Below are 25,606 nucleotides of genomic sequence, written 5' to 3'. Positions count from 1 at the left end.
CAAACAACTGGAATTAAATAGGGTTGTTGGCTCTGATCTTTAACATATCTGTAGCTGACCTGATCTACAATCAATCAAGAAAACATAACATGACGACGGGTGAAGTCAATAACTTTTCAACATGACACCTGTTAATGGTGGGGATATATTGGTAATGTGTCCTCAAAGTTCATGTGTCAGAGACAGGAAAAATGGGTATGTGTAAGGATTTGAGCAAGTTTGACAAGGACCAATTTGTGATGGTGACACGACTGGGTGAGGGCAGCTCCAAAACTGCTGGTGGGATATTCCCAGTGGTCAGTACATATAAAAACATTAAACTGGTGACAGGGTCATAGTTGGCCAAGGCTCAATGATGCACTGTGGGAATGAAGGCTGGCCTGTGTGGTCTGATCTATCAGATGAATTACTGTGGCTCAGATTGCTGAAGAAGTTAATGCTGGTTGTAATAAAAAGCTGCCAAGCTCTGGCATCATTGAACAGCAAATTCTGCACACACACAGAATAAATTCACACAATTTCCTAAAATACAAGAATTTAGTAACAAAAATAAGTCAACTTAAAGTCAAACATTTTTCAATCAACAAACTCTTTACTATGCTAAAACAACCCAACTAAACCACCAAGAAGAAATGAAAGAATAGGGAAGACTAATGGGCTATGTACAATATAAACAAGTGAATCAAAGGGGGTTGAAAAGAGTGATGAAATATTACCATGCAGTGTTTATGTTTGAGAACCAAGGATTATCTTGAGGAATCTGGAAATGAATTAGCTACCTTTTATTCAGTAAAATAATATTTAAGGAAATATTTTGAATAAGAATAAACCTTTTGGATAAATGGGTCTTAATGGTGTTTAATTAATTATCACGTTTAGTAAAATAATATTTAGGGAAATATTATTTCCGAGATAGGAAACTAACAACCTTTCTGGGTGAATGATCTTCAGCTGACTCATAAAGTGGGCGAGTACGTGTTCTTAGCCGTTAGCAATTGGAGCTAAAAAAAAAGGAGCTTATTAGTGTTACCAGAATCAAACATGTACCTTTTTTTAAATGCCACTAATACAGCGCGTTATGGCCGATCTGTGTTTAAAAACCACCCTTTAAATACAGTTTGTCTTACCTTTAAAAACACAACACATCATTAGCTGAGTTTCTCAACACAATGTCATTAAATTAACATTATTTAGATTATTTAATTCTAAACTAATCTTCTCTGCCCAAACACTACCTCTTACGTGAGCTGTGCTGAGGAGAAGTTGTCCTGGGTGTTGAGGAAAACATCCATCTGTGGGTAAACAAAGGGTCAACTTGCAGCTAACCTCCGTAGCTGTGGGGAAGGGCTTTTAGCTGGCCTGGCCAAACCGTACGACAAAGGCACGTTCGGCTCCTTGAGTGGCCGTGATGCGACAGGGTAGCTCTCGCTACCTGGAAATGCACGCAGGAAGGCGTCCCGGCCTTCTTTTCCAGGCCGTAGGGGAAATCCGCTTCGATTAGGGCTGCTTCTGGAGGCCTCAGAAGAAAAGTCAAGTCACACTTGTGAATGCTGGATACTCAAACAGCAAATCATTACTTAACTTTGCTGCATATGATTGTAGTTACTTTTGGATCCAAGTTGTTGAGTCATGTTTGCTTGCCAGCAAGGAGACGTACGCGCGTTTGGTGCCTCTACTGTCCGGTTCCCGTCTGAAATCCGCTTGGAAATAGGTCTGTTTGTTGGAACGTGGTGTTTTTATTCAAACAGTGACGTCACGGGAGGTCCGCTCAGAGTCAGAGTGCCCGTGCTGGTCACAATATTATGACTGATCTGTTGGCATGAATTATCTGCCACAGATCTTAATGAGTGATCGCCAACAGATTGTATAATGAAGAATAAATAAAATCATGCTCCGTATGTGTATTTGTGGATTAAATGCAACTTAATTAATAATAAGAAATACATTTAATACCTATAAAATGCATAAGCTTTATATCAATTTATGGTTTATATTATGGATGTACGATTTATTGGCATTAACAGTGATATCAGAGAGAGTTAGTTATTTTGTTTATAAATTGGTATCGGCCCCATAGGTACAACTGGGCTGATATTAACAGCTGATGTTTGTTTTGATTTTGGTGCCATTTGTGTTTCTGGAAGGGGTTAACAATGTGGTATTTGTTTGTTTAGGGGGTGTTTAACTGAAGCAGAAAAGCAATTTCAGCTGTGTGGTTGTTTTTTTTTTTTATGTTGTTGAAAAGGAAGGGAAATACATTTAAAATGGGTAAATATCAATTATCGGCCATAACGGCAATATTAATGTGGGATATCGACAGAGTTTCACATCTGTGCATCCCTAGTTTATATACGTAATACATATTTGGGTTTTTTCACATTCGAAAACTATAATACTTTCGCTCAGAGCTATCCTACTGTCAGAATCCAGCATCGCCCCATGTCTAGTAGCAGCTTAATAATGTTTTGTTAAATTGTATACAAATAATCACAAGTAATTAGAAGGTTTACAGTATATTATTGGGAAAAATCATTTGGTAAGACCATACATTTGAGAGTTAGTTAGTTGCTTTGTTCCCAAAAGCTGCTAACAGGCTCTCAGCCAAAGTAACGGAATGACAGCAGGTCACTCAGTCAAAATATCAGACAAAAAGGTAGCTGATCAAAATAAAAGAAAAGGAGATGGTGGTTTTCAAAAATTGTCCAGTTGTGGAATCTAGAGTGTATGTAACGTTTGAAAATGAGTAACATTCATTTTGCTGACAAGTTTGCCAATGTGAATGGTTTGATAGGTTGTGCTCAGCGTTTACTCTTAGTAGCCAGTTACTTTAGAAAAATACTATGGCTTCAGACCATAAAAAGGAAACTTTCTATTCCCAAGGCAGGACTATTATAACTGGAAGTTAAATTCAAATTGTATCTAAATTAAATGTTTTCCGGCACATTAGTTACATAAGCCAGTCCCAATCCTCAGTTTACCAGTGCTGTGAGTTGGAACATCCTGAGATCCTGTGTAGGAACAGCACAAAGCGTGGAGTAGTCACCTTGAACACTTCAATAAAGTAAAATAATGTTCATTGTCGCCTTGAGTAACCTTGTACATTGTGTTCAGTTTAGCTCCAGCAATCCCCTTCTTTGTGATCGTGCACCTCTAGTGTGTCTCTATGCGCTGCTCTTAACATCTATGCTGACTGTCGTGCTTTCTCTTCCTTGCCCTCCAGTCACCAGAAGAAGGAAATATCCAAATTCTGCTGACTCATAAAGTATTGGTTGTATGACATATATGAACATCTCTTCCTGGCCTAGAGGAATATATCTTTTGTCTTATTTAAATGAGCTGAAATCTTAGATGATTTTAGGATTTTTTTGTTTGTTTGTTTTTCCCTGTTGTTTACACCACAACTACTGACAACATCAGGGTCCTCTTAATATATTTTTAATTTTAATGGTTACCGAATCTCTTCCCTCGCACGATTGTTTTCATCTACCAGTGTTGCACAACATCTGTATTGCTCACGTGTGTCGTCAGTGCAGTGAATCACTGTAACAAGTTAGAACATGCTTTATTTTTCTAAGTTATACATAATTTAGAACAATGACAAAAAATGTCCGTGCAAAACTTAAAAACTGTTCATGAAGTGCATGTGAATAATGAAGGTCACAGAGGGCAGTCTGTGTGTCTAGATATTAAAAAGTGAGTTGCTAACAAAATTTGACAAAGTGCTGATGGCTTAAAAAAGTTGAAGGAAGGGAAACAAAGTTAAAAGTCAAATGAAATTCAAACACTGTGTAGATTGATTAATGAATATCAACATCTGCATTGGCCATTGAAAATTTCCTATCAGTCTATCTCAAATGTTATTATACCATTTATGTCAGTCTGCCCCAGGGTAGCTGTGGCCGCAATGTAGCTTACCACTGTCAGTGTGTGAATATGTATGAATGGGTGGATGACTGAATGTAGTGTGAAGCACTTTGGGGACATGATAAAGTGCTAAACAAGTACAAGCCATTTACCATTTATGTAAATCTTATGAAATGAAGTCAACTGAAATCAGTCATCTGCATCTATATTTACTACACGTGACAACAATTGGTCAGTGATTGTCAGATTGACTTAGAAAAATACATTTTATTGTGTGATTTCTAATGCATTGTGTTTTACTCGCATAACTGGAAAGTCTTCAAATAAAATCTGATTAGTACAGTAAGGCTGATTTTCAGGTTCACAAAAGCAATAGGTGTTTTTTTTTTTTTTTTAAAGGAAGCCAAGGTTTGTAGAAAACTGTTTTATATGTGTTGGGAGGCCTGGCTATATACTTTATACATTTAAACATGATATCAGTGGGGATTCTTGTTTTCTGGATCTCAGACATATTTGCTGTGTGGAAATAAACTTTTGAGACTAGTATAAAGCATTTTTTTTGTTTTATAGACTAATGTTTTAAGACTAATAATACTGGTAAGCAAACTTTTTATCTGTTCGCATAACACACTTGTCAGTTCATGGATTTTACTTATTTAGTAAACAACTTTAACTAAACATTCCTATAAAAAAAGCAAAGAACAAAGTCTACAGATTTTAACTACACTGGTATCTATTCAAATCCCCCAATATCTTTGTTGTTCATCATTGTTCCTCTAGTCTAATTTTGTATGTCAATCTCTCCACATCTTGTATTTTATTATTACTTTCATCCATTGTTTTTGTGTTGGTACATTTGTCTTAAGTCTTTTTTGTAGTAGTTTATCCCCATGCCACAAGGAGTATTGCCTTTCTTAAAGGGCTAGAAATCATTAAAAAGGCAAAAATAGGTTGCAAGTTCTTCACTAGAAATTATGTTTTGAATCTAACAGAAAATTCTGAAATTTCTATTCCTCATCCCAGTTTATGCAATAGCATGCCCCTAAGCTTGTGTGTGTGTGTGTTTTTATTAAACTGAAAAATAAATCCAAGCACATGCTGATCGTTGATGCGTTTATGGACAGAAAATTGTGGGAGTTCTTTAATGCATTTAATAAATTCTGATTATTCATCTCTGTTTAAACTGACAAAGGCAACACATGTTTAAGAATATGTTTTGGTTTGAACCTTTCAGAGCTGCGTTGCAGCATAAAGCATTGCTACTGTCAGTTTAGCTTGTGTTGACTTGTCCAGGATTACTTTTAATTACAGGTCCTTCTCAAAATATTAGCATATTGTGATAAAGTTCATTATTTTCCATAATGTAATGATGAAAATTTAACATTCATATATTTTAGATTCATTGCACACTAACTGAAATATTTCAGGTATTTTATTGTCTTAATACGGATGATTTTGGCATACAGCTCATGAAAACCCAAAATTTCTATCTCACAAAGTTAGCATATCATTAAAAGGGTCTCTAAACGAGCTATGAACCTAATCATCTGAATCAACGAGTTAACTCTAAACACCTGCAAAAGATTCCTGAGGCCTTTAAAACTCCCAGCCTGGTTCATCACTCAAAACCCCAATCATGGGTAAGACTGCTGACCTGACTGCTGTCCAGAAGGCCACTATTGACACCCTTAAGCAAGAGGGTAAGACACAAAAAGAAATTTCTGAACGAATAGGCTGTTCCCAGAGTGCTGTATCAAGGCACCTCAGTGGGAAGTCTGTGGGAAGGAAAAAGTGTGGCAGAAAACGCTGCACAACGAGAAGAGGTGACCGGACCCTGAGGAAGATTGTGGAGAAGGGCCGATTCCAGACCTTGGGGGACCTGCGGAAGCAGTGGACTGAGTCTGGAGTAGAAACATCCAGAGCCACCGTGCACAGGCGTGTGCAGGAAATGGGCTACAGGTGCCACATTCCCCAGGTCAAGCCACTTTTGAACCAGAAACAGCAGCAGAAGCACCTGACCTGGGCTACAGAGAAGCAGCACTGGACTGTTGCTCAGTGGTCCAAAGTACTTTTTTCGGATGAAAGCAAATTCTGCATGTCATTCAGAAATCAAGGTGCCAGAGTCTGGAGGAAGACTGGGGAGAAGGAAATGCCAAAATGCCAGAAGTCCAGTGTCAAGTACCCACAGTCAGTGATGGTCTGGGGTGCCGTGTCAGCTGCTGGTGTTGGTCCACTGTGTTTTATCAAGGGCAGGGTCAATGCAGCTAGCTATCAGGAGATTTTGGAGCACTTCATGCTTCCATCTGCTGAAAAGCTTTATGGAGATGAAGATTTCATTTTTCAGCACGACCTGGCACCTGCTCACAGTGCCAAAATCACTGGTAAATGGTTTACTGACCATGGTATCACTGTGCTCAATTGGCCTGCCAACTCTCCTGACCTGAACCCCATAGAGAATCTGTGGGATATTGTGAAGAGAACGTTGAGAGACTCAAGACCCAACACTCTGGATGAGCTAAAGGCCGCTATCGAAGCATCCTGGGCCTCCATAAGACCTCAGCAGTGCCACAGGCTGATTGCCTCCATGCCACGCCGCATTGAAGCAGTCATTTCTGCAAAGGATTCCCGACCAAGTATTGAGTGCATAACTGTACATGATTATTTGAAGGTTGATGTTTTTTGTATTAAAAACACTTTTCTTTTATTGGTCGGATGAAATATGCTAATTTTGTGAGATAGGAATTTTGGGTTTTCATGAGCTGTATGCCAAAATCATCCGTATTAAGACAATAAAATACCTGAAATATTTCAGTTAGTGTGCAATGAATCTAAAATATATGAATGTTAAATTTTCATCATTACATTATGGAAAATAATGAACTTTATCACAATATGCTAATATTTTGAGAAGGACCTGTACTTACCAATCATCTAAAAAAGGTCTTTCATCGTAAACAATTTTAAGTTCAGACAAAAAAGCAGAAGAGGGATCACTCAAGGCCCTCATGATTCCTCAAGGCAAAATTCTATCCCTAACAGAAATAGAAAGCACTTGTGACTTTTCAATATTTCTTGAGGATGAGCAACATATTAGGTGTTTGGACTAAAAGGACAAATCCTGCTGTGTAGCTCTGTACTGTGTCAGGGTGAGTCATCTGTCTTTTGGTGACCCTGATAACGTTGCAGCAGGGATGCACACAGCCATCTATCTCAAGTTCTTATCAGCTGCCATACTGCTACTGTAAGTGTCTGTGTGTTTGTGTCTCTGAGGACTCTTTGAGTAGAGTTGTTCTGGCTGGGTCACAAGGATAGCCATATCAACAGATAGTCCTGACTCCTGGACTGCAGAACAGCACCTCTCTTGTTTTGCTTGTGTATGTATGCATGCTAACCTATCAGGAACTGCATTTCCACCAAGCCACAAATTTCACTTGCTCTGTGATCATTCATCTCCTAACGTTGCGTGTGCGTGTTTGTGTTCTATGTGTAATCTGCCAGAGGGGGGATTTGGGTCAGTGTAGCCAGACCAGGAAGGGACAGAGCAGCAGGATACTGCCCCTGTATTTTCTCAGGCAGACAAGTGTGTCTTATTTCAGAATCAGAAAATAGAACGTTATAGTTTAATTGGTCAGACTGTGTTAACTGCAGGAACTTCTTTCAGATATCAGGTTCCTTTTTGTTGTTTCATTGTTTCCCCCTTTGGACTACTGGAATCCATGGCTGCTTATTTTTTTCTGCCTTACTGTCCCAGTCAGTTCTGGTTTAACAACCACAATAGCTCGTAAAGTTTGTTGACTTTTTCATTGTGCCTGGGGAATAAATTCATGGCCTCTTAGAGTTTCACTGACAGACCGCGACAAAGTAGTGAACGATTGTGAAGTAAAATGTGAAAAATCAATGATTTGCTTTTTTTTTTTTTTTAGTGAAACTTGTAGTGCGCAAAATGTAATGTGCATTTGTTTTGTGCCCCCCTCAGTCAAAACATACTTGAACAATCTTTTGGTGTAATTACAGCTGCAGCGTTGGACATCCAGAGACTGACATTTCTGTCCCTTCTTTGTAAAGTAGCTCAAACGCAGTCAGACTGGATGAACAAAATCTGTGTTGCCACAGATTCTTCTTTGGAATTTGACTAGGCCATTCTAAGACATTAATATGCCTTGATCTAAACCATTCTGTTGTTGCTCCGGCTCTATGGCTAGTGTTGTCTTGCTGGAAGGTGAAGTACCTCCCAAGTCTCAAGTCACGGGTAGCCTTGTAATGTCTCACACCTTTCAAAGGCTGAACCCATGTGATCAGTATGGTTGTGTTTTGAAATGTCAGAGCAAGCAAAAATATCAGACGAGAGGAGAAGCAGCAGCAGCTCCCTGGCTGGATTACATGGTCGGTTCCTCGGGACATAGCCTCTGAAGGATTTAAAATGTCCAAGAGGTGAAAACTGCAAAGGTACACAATGGTGCAGGGGGCGAAATGACGGTGACGACATCAGCAGCATTTTCCAAACAGAAAAGGTAGAGCCGGTTTTTTTGTGTAGGAACTCCTCAGGTTTAAAGACATAGCTGTGAATCAAAAATACTTGCAAGTGTGCAAGATTTAGTCCTTGCCAAACAGCAACACAATAATCTATGCAATCCCCAAACATTTAAGTGATCTTTCAACTATTACAGAAAGTGAAAATAGTTTGCCTTAATTTAAATATATGTATGGAATCTTTCAATAGCTTAGTGTACTGAAAAGGCAATTATTTTTTTAATTGCATTTCGTTTTTATAATCTGTTTTAATCGAGTTTTTTCGTTTTGATATTTTAATGTTTGGTTTCATTTATATCTAGTTAAGATTTTTTTTCTAGGATGTGTTTAATGGCCCTAAACTGCTTATTTTCCTTCTGTTTATTTGTTGGTATAAAATTCCCTACATTCTAATAAGTGCTTTGACTGTTATTTTAAGACAAGATTCAACCAGAAGCTAACAGGAAGTGTTTAATGTTCAAGGCAGTTCACTGTTCTCCAAGGTCAATAAATACTTTGTTTCCAAACTCTGTCTAAAAGAATCCATAGATTTAGACTTTATTATTAAGGAGAATCTGCAAATTCTCACCAGGCCTTCTTTCCTAAATCTGTTATGATCGTACACTTAGTTCAAGTGGGTCATGCTTTCCGCAGCCCACTCTTTGTGGGTTCCTTCTCCATGCTTTCAGCTCTCACACCCCCTCAAATAGGTTTTGCATTCTCATTGGTGGCTGCTACCCCTGTTTCACACAGCTCCTCCCCTGTCCAGTGACGCTATCAGGGTTTGTCACATGAAAGATATTTGGGCTGTAATTGGCAAGCGTCTGCAAGGCTCACACACACCAGTACGTTAGAGATAAGTGATGCAGCTCTGTGTCTCCAATCAATTTGTTTATAATGTCCATTGTTTGACAAAATTATTGTAATTTGAACAGAGTTAAAAACATTGTTAAAAGAAATGCAAGCTGGTTCAGGGTTACAAGTATAGTTTTGCTAAGTATTGTATTTACAGCTGCCCTGAAGAACAAGTTTAATTTCATTCTCACCTTCTTTTAAATGTGTGGTTACGTGCCAAAATAAAATGAGCACCACAGGCATGTTTAACAGTGTGTGGATCTAGTTGTATTAAACCAGGGGACTATAGAGACATAATAGGATGGAAAGAAAAAAGGAAAATCCCTGACTTCTTAATAAGGCTAGATTTCAGAGGATGGCCAGATTAGTCATGCCAGGAGCTCACAGTGGGTTTTACCTGAAGTCTTTAAGCTCAAGTTATTGCTGAACATTTAGAAGGCACAATGAAAGCCTATTGGAGTTTATGTAGTGTGACGAGGGTTGTGTGTGTGCTTCTGTGTGTGTGACATGGGCTATTGATCTCATGATGGACCTGCTTAAATGAAATACTGATATCACTCGATATCACTAAATCAGCTCGATTTAGAAATGTGCGCGAGTTCATCTTCATGCTAGATGTGTATATTTAGATGTCACCCACTTATCGATTGTTCAATTTTTGGCAACCAAAAAGCTATTAAATGTCAGTCATTGGTAAAATGGCTTAAGAGCAGACCGGAGAAAGTGACACAATATTGCTTTGCTATTATGTTTTTGTGATGTTATGTTTGTGTGAATAAACAGAAAATATTGAGGCAGAAGGGTTAATGTTCTTCTAGGTTTTTTAAATTCCTCTATTTTATTCATAGATGACATCACAAAGTGCTTCAGACTAAAAATACAAAATAAAGCCAAATAAGTATAAGGGAGAAAAATACAGAACAGCAATAATCGTGAGAAACAGATAAACATTAAACAAACAAGGTAGGGTGTTGAACAGTGTGGTTCCACTGCCTTGAAGCTGCAGGGCCTTCTGGTTTTGGGTTATTGACCTTAAGCAAAGTGTCAGAGTGTACTAATGCAGCAGTTCTGAGACATGAGAAAGAGCCTGTCCGTTGTAGGCTCTGAAAGTTAGAGTAAAAATTGTGGATAAACAATTATCTAAGCTTTTATTGTGATGAAAATCGTGCTTTATTGCGACAACAATGAACTCTCATTGATGATGTTTGTAACATTACTGCTGGAATTGTTGTTTTTATAGTTTTTCCACTGTTGGTTCAATGAGACGAAATCCACTGGTCCCCAAACCAGACCCCCTCCGGCCCTTGGCTGCGTCTAGAAATCCTGTCCATAAAAGTTATGAACAGGACAATTTCGTCACCGGTCCTGGATTTCGTCTCTTCTTTTTGCAGATGACGTGGTCCTGCTGGCCCCCTCTAGCCAAGACCTACAGCACGCGCTGTGGCGGTTCGCAGCCGAGTGTGAAGCAGCTGGGATGAAGATCAGCTCCTCCAAGTCCGAGGCCATGGTACTCGACTGGAAAAGGGTGGAGGGGAGTTCCTGCCTCAAGTGGAGGAGTTTAAGTATCTCGGGGTCTTGTTCACGAGTGAGGGAAGAATGGAGCGGGAGATCGACAGACGGATCGGTGCGGCTGCCACAGTAATGGGGGCGGTGTGCCGGTCCGTTGTGGTGAAGAGAGAGCTGAGCCGAAAAGCGAAGCTCTCGATTTACCGGTCGGTCTACGTTCCTACACTCACCTATGGCCATGAACTTTGGGTCATGACCGAAAGAACGAGATAGCCTATTTAATAATTGGTGATATTATTATTGTATCCTCTTGAGTGATTAAAGGTAAAAAGGTGGAATCAGAAACTATACCTTGGTCCCTTTAGGCTTGAAAGATAAGGCCAGTGTACCAATTAGCTATTTAATGTAGTGGATTTTACAGTATGTTTTACAATGTTTATACAATCCTTATCAGAATTCAGTTGTAGATTGCTGTCATTTAACCATTGTTTGATGATGGTCCAGCAGCGGATTAAGGAACACAGTCTATAACATTTAGCAGACTTGAAGGAGCAGGAAGGAAATGTGCTTAAACTATTATCTGTGGTAGAGGATATTTGGTTGAAAAAACATAACGAATCCAAATACTGAACCTTGGGGTGTATAGCACAAAGCAGTGGTAATGGAAGTACATTGAAATGAGCCATCAAATATAAAATTAAGCTGTTGAGCGAGCTTACTTCTACCAAAGTACTTAAAATGTTGGTGCTGCAGGTTCAGTTTGGGGTTTCCATTACATTTTTTATTAGTCTGCTTCTCTCTTAGCTTTAATAGTTTTTCATATTTCATTGTTTGTCTTAAAAATTAAGAGGGTGCTATCTAGAAGTTAATTAACTCTGCTATAGCTATGTTTTTTATTGTATGCACGTTTCAAAGGTTTTTGACAATAGCTAGTGGAATATCCAGCTTTGATTAATAGCATTAATTAACACTACCGTTTTGCATGTAGCAAAAAAAATGCATTGTTCAGAAAATGTATTAAATTCCCATTTTGCCAAAAACTCCATCAGAAGAGGAGATTGCACACTGCATACAACTACGAATTTAGTTCTAGATTGGGAATGTTGCCAAGAGCTTCTGAGGACACAGCTGTGAGGGATGCATGCTCTGAAGCTTGGTCCTGTTAACACGGCTGCTGGCCAGAACTGGGACCAAATACATATCACGTGTTTCCAGATGTCACCAAGGGATGTCCAGATAGGAGAGTTTTTGACTTAGTCTAGCTCATGCAATCACTCAGGACACAGAGAACTGAAGGTAGTGCGGATGTTTGTGCACTTGTGTGTGCATGTGGTGTGTATCTTGTCGCATTTGGTTACGCATATTAGTAGTGGTCTAGTGGCCTGCAGCTCAGTTTCCTGTGTTCTGTGCTCTCTGTAAACAGGAAGTAGATCTCTGTCTTTCTGTCTGTTACTCTGTCCTTTCATCTATCCTGTCTGTCCTTTGTTCCCTAATTCCTTCTCTTCCTCTCCTGCCTCCATTTGCTGGTAAATCTACAGACCCACAAGCACATAGTAAATGTCTTCAAAATGCAAAGTATGGCTGCACAATATTATGAAAGCATGCAACTGAGAGATGATAGTATCTATTGTGATAAAACTCACTCCCGCTTTTGTTTCTCGTATGTGCTTTAGCATGTCAGCTACTAAAAATATATGAGCAAAGCATTACCAAGATGTGGTACATGCTGCTTCTCATTGCTGTAGGTTGGGAGAAGTTGTCAGTCAGAAACAAATGCCAAGAACAGATAAACAACTGTGTTGTAAATAAAAAAACAACTGGTGGCATACTCTTGGATAAATGTTCCCAAATTGTGTATCAACAAAATATATATATATATATATATATATATGAAGTCTTTCCTCATAATTATCTCATTTGATATACTTTACACAGAAAAATCTGTGTAGAGTAAATCAAAACTTAGAACTCCCACTATTTTCGGGCTGTAAACACATCAACCAACTGGATGTACTTTGATGTACTTTTTGAGTTTAGTAAAAATAAGCTAAACTTTGTGGATGGATGCTTTGATCCATCAATAGGGAAACTATAATTCCTTTATCTAGTCCTTTGGAAAGGAATCAGGATGGGTTGATATCAGCAGGTTAGAGCTCAAAGAAAACCCGAAATCTGTGAGGAAACGCTCATTGGTGCTTCTCTACTTTAATTCTTACATGAACAGTTAGTTGATGCTGTTTGTGTTGTCATTTACCCCTTGTCTGATAAATTTAAAATGGAAGGTTACAAGTCCCTTTCTTTGGGGTTAGAAACTGAAAAGACTGAGAATGTCAGTCTTTTGTAATACATACAGTAGAAATGTTTGTCACATGAGCGTCAGTCAGTCACGTGAGCTAACTGTGTCCAGAAACAGTTGGTGAGTAACATCGTGTCAGGTCCAATGTGATTGAGCAAAATGCTTTAATGTGATTGAGTATCGTTTGCAAAAGACAAACTCGCTTCGGCTAGCAAATAAAGGTTTTGCTTGTAAAGGATTTTGTTGAATCTTTTTGAATGCGAATCAGAAGTCTATTATGGAGTGTCCACTGAGACAGAAGCAGCTGCTTCATGCGTGTTTTCTACACACTCTATTCCTGGTATTCCTGTTTTTCCTCCTTGGGCTTCCCCTGGAAATCTGTCAGAAATGGTGAGCTATGACCACAGTTGCTTACAATAGTGTTGTTGTCATCTTTTGTTGCCTTTCCTCTGTCTTATGAACATGAATTTTAGTTGTGTGTGTGTGTGTCTGTGTGAACTGCTATAGGCCTTGCAGCGGCTTCTTCTTCTACCAGAACTATAGGCACAAGGGGCTGGACAGAGCAGGAGGTTGAAGACTGAAAGAAAGAAACGAGGGAACCAGTTGGACCAGGGTTGGCAAAGCTCTGTTTGTTGTTGCTAATACAAAAGATGTCATCTTTGGACTCCCTCTGTTACAACATAAGCTACAAACGGAGTCACATAACACATACAGAGATCCTGGCTGGGAACACACACACACAAATGCAAACAGTTAACTGCTCAGAGAACGTAAAGCTTGAAAAGATCTGTCGCCAATCTCGCCTGTGGCTTTTTCTGTGGAACAGTTCGGATAAGCACTTGGTCTCAGCTGGTTGGTCATAAAGTGTTCACTCTGAGCTCAGCAAGTTGTGAAAGATTAATTTGACTACTTGTTTGGATTTAGTTCTACCCACGATACCTTTCAAATTGTCCAGAACAAAGTCTCTTAAACGTGTTCGGAGCCAGATAGGCTTTGTAGCCCCTCTTCAGTTACATGACTATTTTTTCCTCCGAGGTATTAAGGGTTGTGAAACATGTTTAAATTTTGCTCCAAAATTTGTTTTTGTATACAAAAAAAATTTTTTTTCTTTTTCATTCGTCTGCCAGCGCACCCTCCTCATTACTGCATTTGTATTTCTGCCTCAGTCATTGGCCTCTTGGATTTATGACAGGAACTACGTGGTCCCAGAGTGAATGGAAAGAGGGATACGTAGGAGAGGAATATGTTGGACTTATGGATTATTAATAGGGATTTTTATGTAGAACCAAGATAGAAGAAAGAACAGGACAATGATTAGGGGCCAGCATTTTGGCTAACATATTTAACTTGTTAGTGCACAGCCGAACACTGCTGAAGGAAAGCGAAGTGACGAGGGTAATAAAAAAGCAAAGACTCAAAAAGGCAGACCAAAAAGTACAGTTTTTGTACAAGTTTTTGAATGTAAATGGGATTTGTATTAAATATATCTCATGATCTTCTGTAGTTACTGTTGATTTTGTATGAAGGTGTGTGCTTTAGCTTCACACTATGTTGAAGTAAGAAATCAAGTAGTTGATCCATTGTGTTGTTGGAGTCAACTAATGCAAATAGAGGCTCAGGTAGACTAACAACGGAATTGTAACACCAGTGTTCACAATATCCTAAGTGCAAGGGACTGCTTGGATGCAAAATAAGATAGGATATAATATATCAAGTGTCATGCATTTGTGCTCTGCTTACCTATACTATATAATTGGCTAGTTAAAAGTACGTTCTTTTAATGCCCACACCAGGAGTATTTCTTTAGTGACTGAGATGCTTGGCATCATGGAGAGTGATGAGGACATTGTGTTTATTGTAAAGAAAGAAAAGTGTCTTGAAAATGAAGATTAATTATAACCAATATTCTCATAATTTTCCTCAACAGTATTGCAATAAATATTTTCCAGAAATCGGCAGCAGCTTTAAACGCATTAAAACGGAGTTATTTGGAAGACTCGAACCTGGAATAGAATATACGATACTCTTTACAGATTCTTTTCTATTGTGTATTCTTAGTTTCTGAAAATATAGCTAAAATCTTGTCTTGTTCTGTTGAAACTAATGTTGTCATGTAATGGATGTATTGTCACATGTCTATAGATATTCTGATCTGAAAATATTCAAACAACAGTAGAAAGCACAGATCTCAGCCACATCTGTCCCGTGCATTATGTCTGATCTGGGTAGGTTCATGGTTTATAAATACCACACAAAGTTCCGGATTTGTTTGGGGCTAATATTCTAGCCGTACTCAGTATACGTTAGCTGTGAAGTGTTTAAGTGTATTTAAAGTAAAATTGTGCTGAAGTAGAAACAGATTTTTATACTGACTTTTAAAAGTAAATGATTAGTCATTAAATGATTAGTCATTAAATAAGAGAACATTCTAAACCAGAAAAGATTGAAAAAGCATATGTTAAAAGTAGCGGTGCATCAATCAATCAATCAGTCAGGGACTGGGATTGGCCAGTTGTCCCTTGATGATCAGCAATTACTGAAAATCAGTTTATTTTTTCCTGTTCAATGAATACGTCAAAACTAAGAAATTCCACTATTTTTAGTAAAAGGATGCATCAACTCTTAGCATGCACTTTGATACACTTTTGATTCAAATAGGTACAACTTTCTTAGTGCTTCCTTTTCCATTGGATTCAAAACTACTACATCTGTCAAAATACATTGCAGGGTTTTTTTTTCTCTAAAATGTTATATTCTTTAAGTAATAAACAGTGAAAAGTTGCAATCGGGGAAAATCAGAACTGGCAGAAATCCAGGCCTCAGCCAATAAAAGCCCTCAGTGCATCTCTAGTTAGAAGTTATACAGGGGTTGGACAATGAAACTGAAACACCTGGTTTTAGACCACAATAATTTATTACTATGGCGTAGGGCCTCCGTTTACGGCCAATACAGCGTCAATTCATCTTTGGAATGACATATACAAGTCCTGCACAGTGATCAGAGGGATTTTAAGCCATTCTTCTTGCAGGATAGTGGCCAGGTCACTACGTGATACTGGTGGAGGAAAACGTTTCCTGACTCAATCCTCCAAAACACCCCAAAGTGGCTCAATAATATTTAGATCTGGTGACTGTGCAGGCCATGGGAGATGTTCAACTTCACTTTCATGTTCACCAAACAAATCTTTCACCAGTCTTGCTGTGTGTATTGGTGCATTGTCATCCTGATACACGGCACCGCCTTCAGGATACAATGTTTGAACCATTGGATGCACATGGTCCTCAAGAATGGTTCAGTAGTCCTTGGCCCATCTAGCACAAGTATTGGGCCAAGGGAATGCCATGATATGGCAGCCCAAACCATCACTGATCCACCCCCATGCTTCACTCTGGGTGGTACTCTTCTTTGGGGCTTCTCCACACCGTAACTCTCCCGATGTGGGGAAAACAGTAAAGGTGGACTCATCAGAGAACAATACATGTTTCACATTGTCCACAGCCCAAGATTTGTGCTCCTTGCACCATTGAAACCGACGTTTGGCATTGGCATGAGTGACCAAAGGTTTGGCTATATTGACCCTGTGGAGCTCCCGACGGACAGTTCTGGTGGAAACAGGAGAGTTGAGATGCATTTAATTCTGCCGTGATTTGGGCAGCCGTGGTTTTATGTTTTTTGGATACAATCCGGGTTAGCACCCGAACATCCCTTTCAGACAGCTTCCTCTTGCGTCCACAGTTAATCCTGTTGGATGTGGTTCGTCCTTCTTGGTGGTATGCTGACATTACCCTGAATACCGTGGCTCTTGATACATCACAAAGACTTGCTGTCTTGGTCACAGATGCGCCAGCAAGATGTGCACCAACAATTTGTCCTCTTTTGAACTCTGGTATGTTACCCGTAATGTTGTGAGCATTTCAATATTTTGAGCAAAACTGTGCTCTTACCCTGCTAATTGAACCTTCACACTCTGCTCTTACTGGTGCAATCAATGAAGACTGGCTACTAGGCTGGTCCAATTTAGCCATGAAACCTCCCACACTAAAATGACAGGTGTTTTAGTTTCATTGTCCAACCCCTGTAGGTCTTTGCTGCACTGCTGGATAGCAACTTAATTGAACACAGGTGAAAACAAACACCTTTTATTATTAAAAATGAATTAAAATGAGAGTTTTACTTCCATAATAATAGTTAAGCACAGAACTGTGAAACCATACAATTTTGTCTGTCTTGTGTCTGCTCTGCTTGCTCTTTGTGCTTGTGATGACATTTAGTACTCCCACAGTGGGAGACGAGAGAAATGAGGACAGGAAGATGTTTCCTCTGCAGACAAAGCAAAGACACAGATGATTTGCCATTTGCTCTGCAGTGTTGTGTATGGCTGTGTAGGTTTATTTTGTGACTGTCATGGGAATTTGATGAGTATTTATAGAAGCTTTTTGCTCGTTCTCCTTCCAATTTGCAGATGGATTGCGTTTCACTCGATTTTGGGGAAAATTTCTGCTGAAAACAGGACTGAAAAGAAAGTCTAATTACAATGCATGTTTGAGAAAAAAACAAAAAAAAGTTAGATAAGAAGCGATGAGTCACCCAGGATAAAACAGACAGACATCTTTGGTGGTCAAAATGCTTAGTGAGCTGATGCAAACCTGCACTGCAGCACATCCTTCTCGTTGCCACTAACACAGGAGTGTGTAGGCTGGCAGGAAGAGATTTATGGTATGGCTGCTGTTGTAATGCAAACCTAATACACTCATACTATACGCAGACAGGCAGTATGAGGTCCCAGTGGACCAGGATGAAGACTTTGCTGTAAAGTAGGCCAGAGGCCAGAATTAGGGCTACATTGATGCACGTACACATAAACCCATGCTGAATCATTCTCACTCTCATCTCAGTGGATTTTACAAAAATAGCAGATTAATCTGGTCAAGTGAGCAGTTCTGGGAATTTATCAGCTGTCTATCCATATTTCTGTCCACCACTACCTCCCTTTGACATTCAGTTTGCATTTTTCTTATCCTCCTTAAAGCCGTGGAAATGTCTCCAGTTTGGTTTGACCTTTGGATGATTGTTGAGTATGACACGTTTATGAGATGACAGAAATTTTAACTGGCAATTTATGACTTCCGCAGAGTTTACTATTCGGAAACTATTTGTAACACGGTAGTGTGGGTTTGATTGGAAATGTAGTTGGCGACATTAAAACTAATTGCTCTGTAGTGCGAGGGGAATGAGTGCTGATATAGTTTGTGTACAGTCAGGAAGTCTGTGGCTTTTGTTGGGTGAAGAAAGTCATGAGAACATTCTTCAAAACACCTATCACCCTGTTTCTTACTCTCTAACAAATGCCTTAAGGTTTTAAAGACTGCACAAGTGTCTTCCCAGCATATCTGCTATTTTCTAACATGCTCACTGAAATAAATGTTTATGTTCTGTCTGCCTTTCTTTTTTTCGGTTCAAGGAGCATGTTTGAGTGACGCATAAAAGAGGAACTGGGATCCCTGAGGCTCCGGCCCTTTCTGCTGGTGGAGCACTCTGCACATCTGGCCAGAGACACCTCCGATCACTAGCAAAGGTATGAGTTAAAAAACATCATCAGGCTAAACTTTCTTTGTACTGTGGTGTACACTGATGGTGATTTTTCAGCAGCCAACTGCGATCATAAGCAGTGATAGGCTGAAGGTAACGATTATTATACTATTTAGAATTGGATAATGAGATAATGAATTAATCATCCCAGCATTACGGAGGATCTTGGAAACATGAGGGCTCAGATATCTATAGTACGAAGGAAAGTCCACAGTTCAATTCAATTCAGTTTTATTTATATAGCGCCAATTCACAACACATGTTGTCTCAAGGCACTTCACAAAAGTCAGGTACATACATTCCAATTAACGCTAACAATTGGACAGTGCAGTCGGAGTTAGCTTTTTATTCAAATTGGATAAAAAGTTTTTCTATCTAAGGAAACCCAGCAGATTGCATCCAGTCAGTGACTTGCAGCATTCCCTCCTCCTGGATGAGCATGTAGAGACAGTGGACAGTCACTGGAGTTGACTTTGCAGCAATCCCTCATACTGAGCATGCATGTAGCGACAGCGGAGAGGAAAAACTCCCTTTTAACAGGAAGAAACCTCCAGCAGAACCAGGCTCAGTGTGAGCGGCCATCTGCCACGACCGACTGGGGGTTTGAGAGTACAGTAGAGACACAAAGAGAACAAAGAAGCACTGATCCAGAAGTACTTTCTATGGGAAGGAAAAGTAAATGTTAATGGATGTAGCTCCTTTAGTCGTTTCACCTAGAAAGAAAGAACAGATAAACTCTGAGCCAGTTTTCAAGGTTAGAGTCTGAAAGAGAGCACATACAGTTAGTTACAGTAAAAGCTCAGTCAATTTCCATGTCTAGGAGAGAGAAAGGGTTAAACACTAAAAGACAGGGTGATGTGGATCATCGGTAGCGGGTGAGCATTAAGTTGTTGCCAGCAGAAGCTTGGACGATTCCCCTCTCCAGAAAGGTGTCACAGGCAGACACAGAGCCAGGCCAGGTGTAGCTTCTAGGAAGAGAAAAGAGAGAACAAAGTTAAAAGCTGAAATAACAGCAAACAATGCAAAATTGGAGAGTAGTGTGAGAATGTAGCGAAGAAGGTGAAAGTGGTCGTTATGTCCTCCAGCAGCCTAAGCCTATAGCAGCATAACTACACAGATAGTTTCAGTTCAGATTATTTAGTTAAACGGCGCTTATTTACAACAATGTCATCTCAAGGCACCCCACAAAGGGTCCTACTGATGGTCACAATGATTGGGATACCTCCCTCTGTCAGACTGATTATAATGCACAAATTGAAGTAAATGTTTTTTGTGTTTTTTGTGATGCATAAAAGAAATTTAAAACATCAAAAAATATAAAATGATCCATTTTACAACCAAGGAACTTTTAAAGATCAAATGTAGTTTAATGAGCGGTTTGTCATTATAAAGCAATTATTGGCCCTCACAAATATTTATGTTTTGGGTGCATGGTGAAATTAAAATTCATTATTTAGAGGGAAAACATACACAAAAATGTCCTTGGTGTTACAGGGTTTCTGGAAGGCCTTTTAAGGTCTTACATTATGTTTGTTCTTTTGTTGATTCATTGCTTCTTCTGTCACTTTATGAGGAATGCTCTGGTGGCAGTCATTTGCTCTTTAATTTGTAGTTCTCGCAGATGAATGTGGATGGTATAACTCTAAGACAAAACTGCAAGCCCCATATTGCAGGGAAGCAATAAGGAATTTAACATCAGACATTTGACCTTCCTCACAAACCTGCAAAATATCTTTTCCTGAAACTGGCTTAGCAGATGTTTTGGCAAATAAAATCAAAATATTCTGGTTAAATTATTAAATAACAGCTCTTTCATCATAAATAGTGTATTTAAGTGTGTTTGGCTTGAAGGCAGTTTCGGTATTTGTCTACATTTTATCAGTACATATGAAACTTACTTTATACACTAGGTGTTGAACTTTGTTAAACTTGGTCTAAAGGTGCACGGCCCTCTTGCTAAAAAACACCAATGTAAGTTAACTTGGTAGCATAAGTAATATTGAGTTCAGTGGACCTTCACATGAACAGACTTTCACATAACAGTTCTTGTTTCCAAAACAATTACAAACAAAATTCTACAATTATTCTCATCTTTCCCTCTTTCTGCCCTTTTCTGGTCAGTTATTCATAGTCAAACCCATAACTGCAGCTGGGTACAAACAAAACATGAAGCAAAGTCAAACTTTTAGGAAACGTTAAAGGCAAACAAGCAACCATCTGAATGAAATACCTGCACATCTCAGTGGGTTAATCATAAAAGTATTACGGTAGGTTCAATTGTCTGAAGTTTACATTTTTCTTCTTCATTGCATTATTTGTTCTAAAAACATTTACTGATCTTAACCCTTGGCCTATAATCTCTTCTTTGACATCATTGCCTAACAGATAAGAGAACAGAAAACACTGTCAAATACAGTTCAGCAGTAAGTTGGCTTAACTAATACCACCTGCTTTGTGTAAAACATCCTATTTTATCATGAAATGTGACTACAAGTCCCTTTTTTACTGTTGCAAAACAACAGCATGATTGATGAAAATGTGGATGAGATTACTGTTATTACTTCTGCCTGGAGCATACAGCTGATCAGCACGGCCTGCAGTCTAATAAAACAGTTTTTAAGAAATCCAAAAACCTCTCAAACAACTTTAGTTATTTTTCTAAGCGCATGTAGAGCACCTCCCTTTGTTCGGTCTCTCAGTGGACATGACTTTACGCTGCAGTAAAGACCAAGTGGCTTAATAACATCAGATTATCTCATTTTTGCTGTGTTAGAATGAGGTATTACCTAGTTGAATGTTAGGCTGTCAGATGACTGCCAGGAGTTTAATTGGATATTCCCTAAAAGACAAAGAAACTGGGACAGTAAATATGTGAAGATGGTGATGGACTGCTCTATGTTGCCACTTGTACCTCCATAAAGAGTTATGAGTTACGCTGTTAATTTGCCAACCCACAGCAATGATTTCATAGAATTGTAGTGTTTTAGACTTTCTGAAACAAACCATGATTAAGAACTAACGGTATTATTATGGCTATGAGATGTGGTCCTACTGACTTCCTGTTGTCAACACTTGGCAATTCTCTGCTCTGTAATTTACATCTAATTTGGCTGAAACATTTGAACCACCTCTTCTCATGTGTTGACTCTCCTCAAGTACTGCCCCTGCCATTGCCTTTTATTAAACCCAGCCTAAAAAACCATTGGAAAAAAATTGTATAAAAATAACTGTAACATATGTGGTAGAGGTTTCTAATAATTTCCTAATTTATGTAGACCATGTTACTCTGGGTCAGTGCTGTTAGTAATTTTACTCATCCATAATACCTCCAGAATACCTAAATTACACAGTGACATGTATTATGTATGCTATCAGTTTTATTCTAACTAAATAACCCATTTTAAGTGTTGCCATCAATTAGACATACAAATAATCCTAAGGAATGTATAAATCCTGTCAGCATGGCCAACAATTGACATACCAAACTACTCTCCCATTTCCCTACTGCTGTTTACTTTCAGTTTATACTGAAGCAGATTTAAACTTAGGTAAATTAACAATATATTATACAGTGCTATGAAAAATAACCCTCTCCCCCTTTACAGATTTGTTCTCTTTTGTCATATTTGTTATATAAATGTTTCAGTTCATAAAACAAATTAGAATATTGGATAAAGATAACCTGAGTAAATACAAAATAGAGTTTAGTTTATTGAAGGGGAAAAGCTATCTAAAGTCCTACGTGAACAAGTGACTGTTCTGCTTCTTAAATTATGAATAAACCTGTATTATTCATAGATTTGTTGGTGCAATTTATCAGTCTAAAAAGTATTACACCATTATTCAAAAATGCAGAGTAAACCGGCACAGGAATGGCCCACCTACAAAAATCATATTTGACTTATCCTCGAGTTCACAAAGAAGCCCAGAACGATGTCCAAAAAATGTCGGGCTTCGCTCGTCTCTGTTAAGGTCAGTGGTCATGATTCAACAATTAGAGAGAGATCATCAATGAAAGAATTCCTCGGCCAAAACCACTGCTTAACACAAAGGTCTGTCCCACATTTACCAAAGCACCATTTGATGATCCCCAAGACTTACAGGAAAAGGTTCTGTGGACTAACTAGACAAAACTAAATCTTTTTGGATAGTTTCTCACGTTACATCTACTTCAGCACTTTGGAAAAGGAACAGGCATACCAACAGTCATGACATTGTGGTGTTAGTGTGATGGTCTGGGTATGCTTTGTTGCTTGAGGACCTGGAAGATGTGCCTCAATTGATGGAATCATAACTCTGCTCAGAAAATCCTAAAGGAGAATGTCTGGACATCAGTTTGTGACCTTATTTTTCCTTTTTATTTTTATTTTATATCCATAAAATCCCTCCAATGTGACTAAACCAAAACCGCTGAGCAGTGGGGTCCATGTTCTACACGTCGAGGCCAGTTATCAAAAACACTTGATGGGAATTGTTGTGCCCAAGACTTGCACAACCAGTTATGAGGTTATATTACTTCCACTTTGCCAAGCTGGTTTGGACAGCTTTTTCCCTTCATAAATAAAATCATCATAACTGCTTCTATATTTTTCTGACAGAGAACAACAAAAAGTTTTCTAGAGCTTATAGTGAAAGAAATGCTGTTGTGATGCCACTGCCTGAGCAGTTACAGATTTTACAGTAATACTGTCAAACATACAAGGCCTGACACATAAATCTCCAGGGTCAAACAGTTCAAGCTGTGTCTGTAGTGTTTTAATCAGGGTGTGTTAGCTTGTGTTAATACTAATTAAAAAAATCTTTCACAGTGAGTTGATGGTGTCTGGTACATTTTTTGCGTAAATTCACCACTTTATGGAGAAAACAATTCAGATGTCGGTATGGTAAAACATAAATGGAGGGAAATAAAGGGATGAAGTCCTAAAAGAGCAGCTGAAGTGGACCGGCGTCAATCAGACCAGCAGGCGTGATAAAGTGGTTTGTAGGACCTTTTGTCGGCTATGATTTATTTTTGAAGCATTCGGTGTGTGCTTTTGAGTCTGCCTGGGTTCTTCTTGTGGGGTGCTCTCTGTAATCATTAAGGGAATACCAGCTGTGACAGTAATGTGTATTGATTTTCACTAAAAATGCTTTAGTGATTGGTGATTGAAGTGTGCATTTCCACTTTGCTCCTGAGCCAAGTTTTACATTGGTAATCAATTTCAGCAGGGACTTTTTGTGCTGTGCTTGGCTCCTCTGTCTGTTGAACACTTTGGGTTTTTTCATCTAAATAAATAGTGCTTATTGATCGTTTGAGGTATTAAAAACTTATGAGACATAAATAATACAAGATGCTACTACTCTTTACAAATCTTACAGTCAATGTAGTGCAGGTCAGAGTTTTTTAGCCGAAGGTGCTGGGGTAGCTGTACAAAAACGTGGAAGGCTCAGAAGAAAATGCAGCACTTTTACTTTTAGTCGGCTGCATTTAGCTGGATACACTTTATTCTTATGGGAAACAATTAGAAAAAAAGATGCTTGCGCAATGGGGGAAATACACTTTATTTGCACTTTTTGCCTTTGCATTTAAAGTTTAGCTCCAAAGTGGATGCCATTACAACAGAGATCAACCCACATTACATTTTCACTCACCTGTATCTTTTACTACATTGGGTTTCTTTAGAAATGTTGCAGATGTCTTGTTAGACACCTTAACTTTTAACATCTTTTGATGCAAGTCCACCCCATTTATCAAAATGAAAACAGAAGAATTTGACAAAGAAGGTATTTTTTAAGTCATTTTCCAAAATTAATCATTGTCTCTCCGCCAGATATGATCTAGATGCAGGAAACGTTTTTGTGTCTGACAGCAACCTTTAAAAATGCTTAGAAAAAGAACATGGAATAATTCTTAGAACCATTTCTTTAAAGGATAAGTTGCAGCTGCATCTCCAGAGCAGAGCCCTGCCTCTGGTATTGATTATTGATTAGGGTTTCCAGTAAACACGCATGTCCCAACAGAATCACATCACCATAACAGTCGTTATCATGCTAATAAATCTATCAGTAGTATTGACTCTGGACACAGTTGGCTTTGGCTTTACACACCTGCCCCAGCTTTGATTTTGGAAGCCAGTTTTTCCCCTGGGAATGTTGTCCAATGCAACACTTTTTGTTTTCCCAAGGGTGTTGCTTGTGCAGCTTTTTCTACCACTCTGCTAAACTTTCTACTAATATGTTTGGATACAGATTTCTGTGAACAGCTAGCTTCTTCAGAACTGACTGTGAAGACCATAAAAGTTCTGTATTTAAAAACACTTTTTTCTTCATTTATTTTTTAATATTCAAATGTTCTGATAGAGGGAAGTTTGGATTTTCACGATATAGAAGCCAAAATCCTAAATCTCAAAGTAATCTATTAAGTTTGATTTTCTTTTTTTTTTTCTTTTAAATACTGAAATAAATTAACATTTGGGTGATGTTTTAATTTAGTGAGATGCATCCCTATATATAAACATATTCTTTGTGGTTTGTTTAGATCCACAGCACCTAGCTGTAGCCTTTCTCTACTCTCCACCCTGTCTTTGTTGTTTTCTTTATTCTGTGACGCCTTCTGCGTTCTTCAGCCGGAGTTATGATCTGAGATGAAATTACCTTAGATGGTTCATCTCAAATCCTGTGTATCTTAATTACTCCACAGAGAAGGGCCTAGAGACCACCTTGTTTTGTTCTACATCCCTAATATTAGCCTGCGACTTGTTCTGCTCCAGTTGAGGGACATTATGGCTGCTCAGATAATCAGCGCTCTGATCACTGTTGTCTTGGAAACGATTGAGCCTATCAAGCTCATATGACCCAAGGACAGCTCACAGACAGGAGCAGCCTGACTGCAGGTTTTACTCATTAAAGATGCTTCAAACAGATGCACATTTTATCAACATATGACTTTTTGGGGTTCCTACACATTCTGAAAAAGTCTGAATTTTGATTTCAGTATTTTCCAGGTC

The 25,606-nt window shown here is 38.7% G+C and overlaps 1 protein-coding gene across 5 annotated transcripts in view; it reads left to right on the top strand.

Moving 5' to 3' along the window:
- galnt1 (UDP-N-acetyl-alpha-D-galactosamine:polypeptide N-acetylgalactosaminyltransferase 1) overlaps positions 1-25,606 on the top strand; it is a 69,994-nt gene that overhangs the window by 11,049 nt on the left and 33,339 nt on the right. For 4 of the 5 annotated variants that reach the window (XM_047361108.1, XM_047361112.1, XM_047361109.1 and 1 more), the window contains exon 2: positions 18,493-18,606. The gene's annotated coding sequence lies outside the window, so the exon portion shown is untranslated. Of the gene's footprint in view, positions 1-10,716; positions 10,736-18,492; positions 18,607-25,606 lie in introns of those variants that run through there. The other variant, XM_047361111.1, reaches the window with a different exon arrangement.

The sequence above is a fragment of the Girardinichthys multiradiatus genome, chromosome 3 (genome assembly GCF_021462225.1).
Source record: "Girardinichthys multiradiatus isolate DD_20200921_A chromosome 3, DD_fGirMul_XY1, whole genome shotgun sequence".
NCBI lineage: Eukaryota > Metazoa > Chordata > Actinopteri > Cyprinodontiformes > Goodeidae > Girardinichthys > Girardinichthys multiradiatus.
Note: the sequence above shows the minus strand (reverse complement) of the source record. Positions and strands in the feature narration are given on the sequence as shown.